The sequence below is a fragment of the Myotis davidii genome, unplaced genomic scaffold (genome assembly GCF_000327345.1).
Source record: "Myotis davidii unplaced genomic scaffold, ASM32734v1 scaffold502, whole genome shotgun sequence".
Classification (NCBI taxonomy): Eukaryota; Metazoa; Chordata; class Mammalia; order Chiroptera; family Vespertilionidae; genus Myotis; species Myotis davidii.
The window spans coordinates 1,288,118-1,296,022 of NW_006293000.1; positions in this window are offsets into that span (position 1 = coordinate 1,288,118).

Sequence of the window (7,905 nt, forward strand, 5' to 3'; positions counted from 1 at the left end):
AGCAGTGATTCAGTATTTGCTAACTCAGTGGTCACGGTGACTTTATAGGACATTAACTACCTATATTATGAGAATCGGCTATATATAAAGGGGCAAAAGTAGATTTATAGTTGTGAACACATAGACACAGTTTATTCTGGTATTATTATTTATTAATTATTGTATTATTTTCTATATGAAAAACTTTATATATTTGTATCTATATTTATATATCTACATATTTATATTTATATCCACATTCTGAAGTTAAGGATGCTTTTAAGCAGGGGTCCTCAAACTATGGCCTGCGGGCCACATGCGGCCCACTGAAAACATTTATCCGGCCCGCCGGGAGTTTTTGCTGCCTCTGCCTGTTGCTTAGCAGCTGGCTCGTCCCGGGCCCACAGTGGGCATATGTGGAATGTGTGCTGCACTCTCTGACTCCCCTTCTTCTCTCTGTCTCTCGACTCCTCCTCTGAGTCTCAGGTGTGATCAGACGAGTCACAAGCTTGCCTGTGCAGAGCCTGCTGCTGCCTGAGGACCGAGGTAAGAACAAGTTAGGATTTATTTTTTTTGAAGTTAGGAGGTCTATTTTTTCTTTTTATTTTGCAGTTAGTAGGGCTTTATTTTTGAAGTTAGGAGAGCCTTTTTCCAGAATGAAACATCTGAAATCTTCAACCATATCGAGACTAACTGATGCACACTTGCATCACTTGTTACGACTAGCAATGACAAATATGGAACCAGACATTGACCAGCTCATTAGCCAAAAGCAGGCCCATAGTTCCCATTGAGATACTGGTAAGTTTCTTGATTTAACTTTACTTGTTCTTCATTTTAAATATTGTATTTGTTCCCATTTTGTTTTTTTACTTCAAAATAAGATATATGCAGTGTGCATAGGAATTTGTTCATAGTTTTTTTAAACTCTAGTCCGGCCCTCCAACAGTCTGAGGGACAGTGAACTGGCCCCCTGTTTAAAAAGTTTGAGGGCCCCTGCTTTTAAGGCTAGATTGGGAGTCATCAGTATATTTTTACTTTTAAAAATTCCATTGTCCCATAATTTACACAGATTTGAAAGAAAGAATTCACTGCATCTAGATCACTTTTTCTTAAAGTGTGGTTTATGAACTGTTCATTACCAGTATGCAAGGAGATAACCACCAAAACTGAGGGTAAGCATTCAGAAAGCTTTATAGCACTTGGCAAGGCAATATTATATCTACTTATGTAATATAAGAAAAGTTGGGCTTGTATTTTTGTATGACTGCTATTTTATTTTTATAATAATTTGTTTTTCTCATATCTTATAAAATATCCACCTGAGATAGATTGTGGGAAATAGTCCTTCATCAGCACTTCTCAGAAGATGGTTTCATCTACCCTGCCCCCTGTTCCTAACGGCAAATGGTTCTGAACCAGAGATGAGCATAAAAACACTTAAAAATAATGGATAAAAATGTTCAAAATAAAACACTGAAAACCAGTGAGAATGAAAACTAAGGCACGTAAGTGAAAACTTGCTACTAAAAATGTGATCTGAACAGCATTGGCGTAATCTGGAAATTGATAGAAATGCAGAATCTCAGGCCTGCCCTTCCACCCCAACTTACTGAGTCGGAATCTGTGTTTTAGCGAGATCCCTCAGGGATCCATATGCACGTTCACTGTGTGAGAAGCACTGAGTTAGAGGTGTAAGATTAGGATGGAGTATAAGAGTTGTGACACAGTTAAGTTAGTGGATCTAGGAATTAATAGAATTGAAAAGTGCTCAGTGGTGGCTAGTCAGGGTGGCAGCGGAAGGCAGCAAAGCACCAGCAGGATCAGACAAAAATGGGAGTCGTCCAGATGGATGTTGGCGCCTGGCAGCTACATGGTTCCTTTTACTGATGAGGAAAAATGTGAAAACGCACCACTCCTCTAAACACATAGAGTTGGCCAGGCAGGGAGCTGAGTTCCTGCTACAAAGTTTTCATAGAGAACCTTCCCAATGTGGTGCCTCAGCTGCAGGACTGGTGTTACTTTCTTAAAAAAAAATTAAATATATTTTTATTGATTTCAGAGAGGAAGTGAGAGGGAGAGAGAGATAGAAACATCAATGATGAGAGAGAATCATCAATCAGCTGCCTCCTGCACAGCCCCCAATGGGGATCGAGCCCACAACCCAGGCATGTGCCCCGACTGGGAATTGAACCATGACCTCCTGGTTCATAGATTGAAGCTCAGCCACTGAGCCACGTGGGCCGGGCTGGACTTGGGTTACTTTCATGTTCTGTGCTCAAAGGAACCTTAACCTTGTTGGTCAGCAAGACCTTTGGCTTATTAAGGATGAAATACCTTTCTCTTCTTCACGGGTTTCTAAGTGTCTCAGCAGAGAGGAAGAAGATAACAGAATCTTGCTAACTCGCTCTGTATTATAGAAGGGAAGTACTGGATTTCTTGCAAATGGCAACTAAAAATTCTCCTGGATACATGAGAGCTCATGATTCCTTTTCTTTTTTGTGCATTATACATCTACTGCACATACATACCTCCTTCAGTTCATGTGTGTATGTTGTGCACATTTAAATGATGGAATGGAAAGAAGATGGCTGGACAGCATAACACCAAATAATGTGTCCTGGGCACTATTTTCCACCGAATGGATTTATAACCATTAGTCACTTACTGAGATTTGTTATTAGGCAAAAATCATCATCTCCTTCTCTTTTTTTTTATAGATAATCATCTGATTTCTAGAAGACCCTCCTCCCAGAGTAAAAGTCAGTATCAGTGAATGGCCATCATATGGTTAGCACTTAGAGATAACTATATTTTGTGTTTTGTGAGACTGCCCAAAAGGAACAAGTTCCCATGGAGAGTATTTAGTGATAATGGTGGCTGGATCTGAACCACGCCTTTTGAGGGAGATTGACAATGTTTTACCCCAAGGCAGTAAGAAAAGAGTTTCAGGACAACTTCTTAGAAAACATCCAATCTAATCAAATCTTCCTTGTCTTTGGACAAATGTTCTGTCTTAGAGGATCCCGATTTTTTCCTGTCCAACGTGGTGATGTTGTGGGCAATTGAGTTAAATTCAAGTACATTTATTGAGTAATAATACATGTCAGTAGCATCATCTTTAAAAATAGGGCCTTCTTCACAATGGTTCGAAGCAGAGTGTCTCTGTCAGCAGAATGGCCACGTTGGATGCATTCAATATGACATTGATTATCTTAATCAAAAGGGACAGGCAGGGCCTGAGTTCTGGGGAGGATGGCAGCGGAGCACAAACACTCAGCCCACTCTCTCCCCTCCCATCAGAACTGGCTGACATGAACAAAGAAATACAAAGCTAGAGAAAACCAGGGCCAGTGATGTAAATGAAGGTGTGTCATTTTTGGTTACAGAGGTAAAGAGCCCGCTGGTTCTCAGGCAGATGGAACCAGAGTGAGAGCAGTCTGAAACCCAAAACACAGTTCTCGTCCTGACAAAAGCTGGGAAGTCACAAGGAGCTGAGATAGGCTTAAGGCATGGAATTGTGGCTAGGGTGCTGGAGAGAGAAAAGGAAGGAGGGGGAGGGGAGAGAGAGAGAGAGAGAGAGAGAGAGACCCCACATGAAACCATTTTCATAAACAGGGATGGCTACACTTAGAGGTTCCTGGTGAGGTTGACATACTAAACAGAACTTGAAAATTTCTCCTGACTCAGTTTCTTCCAGAATGTTCCAGGGCTTATAAGGATAGTTCTTGGACACTATAGTGCTCTCCCCTGGTGGGACAAGTTACAGAGTGTACTTAGCTAAGATGGAAGCTTGATTGAAGAGAAACTGGATACAGAAAGGCTCCCTGGTATAATATTTTCATTAAACACAAAGAAGCTACACAGAGACAAAATTTACCAGCTGGACTATCCTTAGTATCAGTTCCTCTCTGCCTTTCTCATGCTACTAGGTCATGGATCAGAAATGTAAGCAAGCTGACATTATCCAATCTCCTGACAAAGACACAGGAGAGTGCTGATACAAATTGGAGACATGATATGGAGAGGCCGAGAGAAACCCCTGGCATTCCTCTGAGATAAATGAGAGGACAGGGTAGACCTAGTCCTATTCAAACATGAAGAGTTGATGTTTTTACTTTAAAAATACATGGTTCAATAATTCTAGATTTTAAAAAAAATGTCTGTGTGTATGGTGGGAGGAAGGGGCAGAGTTTGAAAATAGGAAAAAGTGAAAGAATAAACTAAGGAGATGGGAATTGTAATCAAGGTAAGAGGAAAGAAATTGTGTGAGCTAATAATCACATGTTGGAGCTTTTTCCTGCGAATTGCCAATAGAACTAGACATAATGTGAAAAAGATAATAGCATCAACAACAGCATGAAAATATGTTTTTGGAGTAAGTGGAATTTGTTGGTAGGCATTTTGGAAGTGGTAGGTAGGGTGTCAGGAATCCCTTTTGGATTCTTCATGGATGGAGACTAACGTGGTCACTCTTCAGCTTGCAGTGGGAGGTGATTGCCTCTCACAGGCTTTTAAGAAGCTTGCCTATTGAATCTGGGGTGTGTATCCTTAAGACAAATGACCGGTCCTAGGATTGGGGATGGAAGCTGGGGGCGGACAAAGCGCGTGACAGTGATTCCAGGCTGGGTGGAAGACAAAGACCCATCAACCTAAAACAAAGACCCATCAATCTAAAACAAAGACCCATCAACCTAAAAAACAAACAAATCTCATAAAGCAAACAAACAAATGAAGAAAAATGATGGATTTGTAAAAACAGTTTGTGATTAAATTATGAAGGACTAAAGCAAACAAACAAAAGAAACAAAAACAACTGTAGTTTTGGAATATCAACCTGCTGAGGAAATACCCTGATTAAGCAATTATTTGATGTGGTTGCACCAAGCTACGAATCTCCTTTGTTAGAACAACTCACTGTATTTAGAAAAGAAAGAAAGAAAGAAAATGCTTTGGTTAAAATGCTAAATTACAGGAAATTGATTAATAAATGATAGTATGTTTGTACAATACAATACAATGCAGTCAAGGTAAAGAATATTTAAGAAGAGATAGTTTAACATATTTTCAGTAAAAAAGCATGCTACTGAAAATTATGCAGTTTGTGTATGGAATCTGTATTTCCTCACCCGTCACTCACACATACCTACCCACCCCTTTACTTCTCTAATTTGTCTTTCAGGAGCGGTATTAGAGCAGACCTCTAATGGGCCACATGAAATCAGATCTCCTTCAAGCATGCTACTGAACATTATGCAGTTTGTGTATGGAATCTGGTATTTCCTCACCCCTCACTCACACATACCTACCCACCTCTTTACTTCTCTAATTTGTCTTTCAGGAGAGGTATTAGAGCATACCTCTAATGGGCCACATGAAATCAGATCTCCTTAGCTTATAGCTGCCAATGAGTGGTTGTTGGTATCTATTCAAATGCCAACAGAAATCCCCAATTTGGGATGCAGTGAAAAAGAAAACTTTATTCTGTGCAAACAGCTCAGTAGTGGTACAATGCCACTGTGAAAACAGCAAGGCTGTGATGAGGCCCTGGGGCCAGGCCCCTCTCCAGCTAGTCTGCTCTGCTCCTTGCTGGTCTGCTCTGCACCGTGTTGGTCTGCTCAGCTCTGCAATGGTCTGCTCAGCTCTGCAATGGTCTGCTCAGCTCTGCAATGGCCTCCTTCGTGTTCTGCTCCACTGTACACTGGTCTGCTTCACTCTACTCTGGCAAGACAGTCAATGGTGGGTGTCTCAACTCGGCCAGGGAAATGCAGTGTCAGCCTTTAGTGGAAAGTGCCCCTCTGAGCCAGAGGGGAGCTGGCTTGTATGGACAGAAGTCCCCACCCTGGTCGCTGATTGGTCTGAATCCTCGCAGTTTGATTGGTCCAAAGGCACTGAACTGAGTAGTCAGAAAAGAGCTTCTCTGATTGGTCAGAGCTCATAATTCTGATTGCATGGGGAAAGCCTCAACCCAAATGGTTGAAATAGGATTCAAGGAAACCTTTATAAGGGCTGGCTCAGAAGGCAGAAGTGCAGCAGGGAGGTGAGTATGCATGTGTGAGTGTGGGGTGAGGAAGTTTGGCCCAGAGGCAGGTAGGTTAGTGTGTCTCTACAAAGTGCAGTTCCTGTGAGAGGTCCCTGTTCAGAAATGGCTGCTAGGCTTCTGCTCTTTGCCCTTGAGCCCAGTTTGCAATCAGAAGACCTTCTTAGTAGGTGTCTTTTTTTCTCAGGGTTCCCATAGTCAAGGTCTACTTAGAGAAATTTCTTAACCTCTCTTTGTTTTCTGATTTTTTTTGGTCCCATTTTAACATGGAAATATAAATGATATCTATGTCCTATGATTGTTGAGAAGCATAAATGGTTTAATTCATGTAAAATAATTAACAGAGTAGCTGGGTACTATAAATGCATATTAAATATTAATTTTAAATTATATGTTACACACAAATGTATAAAACATATACATAGTGGTTATACCTTGGTGGTCACATATGAGTATAATTAGTTATGAGTATATGTATTTCTTTATACCTTTTTATATTTTCTAACTTTTCTATAAAAAACATGCATTTCCTTTGACACAAATATATATGATGCATATGTGGAAAAAGGAGAGGTAACTCATAGATTCTTAAATTGGGTCAAAATATTATTTATAAACACATTATTTATAAAACAGCCAAAATTTATTGACCCAGAGGGAATGAAAATAAGAAGTTATAAAAAGACATGTAAATACAATGTAATAATAAGTGCAGTGGTTGCCATATCAATATAATTTTCAAAGAAAGTAATATAGAGAATCTTTTTGTTTTTAAAAAAATATATTTTATTGATTTTTTTTACAAAGAGGAAGGGAGAGGGATAGAGAGTTAGAAACATAGATTCAGCTGCATCCTGCACACTCCCTACTGGGGATGTGCCCACAACCAAGGTACATGCCCTTGACCAGAATCAAACCTGGGATCCTTCAGTCCACAGGCTGACACTCTATCCACTGAGCCAAACCGGTTAGGGCGAGAATCTTTTTATTTATACAGTTCACAAATGTTTCAAAATTGTCTTAATGTTTTGAGATTCAGGTAATATATCATCAAACTATATATAAAGCAAATTCTTTCTGCACAGAAATATGTTAAGAAACCAAATGGCAGAAGAGAGTAGCTGTGGATTTTAACACACTTGTCTCAGCCATTGATAGAAAGCGTATACCAAACATAATTATAAAGAAGTTCTGGTCTTGGGTTAAGAAATGCGGTTATAGAATTTTGACTCAGCCACAAATTTTCTTCTTTGACATGGGTAGTTAACTGTTTTAAGCCTCAGTTGTCCTGCCTGTCAGATGAGATTAATACATGTCTTCGCCCTGCCAAGCTGTTTGCTGTAAGGGTGCATGAGAGAACTCTGGGTGGGCAGATGGTGTAAGTTGAAGAAAAGGTCATTAGAGGACTTTAGGCCTAAAGGACACTTAGGATTATTCTATGAACATGAGGAGGAAGGAATAATTTTCCTTAGTGTAAGAAAAGATAGTATACAAAAGGCATGGAAAAAGGGGTCATATTGGTTGCTGTTTTCTTTTTTATTATTAATTTTTAGGGTGAAAACAGCCGTGCCGTAGTGTTGGTTAGTTGGAACATACCAAGTGGAGTGGTGGGAGAAAATGCTGGAGAGACTGAGCTGTGTTGGGAGTGTGTATAGTGGCTCAGAGCCCTAGACCTGAAGCCACCCCGAGGCTTCAAATCCTGGCTTTACCATCTAGTATTTATCTTTCATGGAAGACATTGCTTAGCTCCGTGCCTATGAGATGGGTTACTGATGATTCCTAAAATGCAGTTACTAATAATCCCCATATCATAGGTTCCTTAAAACGTTGAAGATGGTAGTATATTTAACAAGTTCAGAATGCTCCTTGGCATGTATTATTTACTA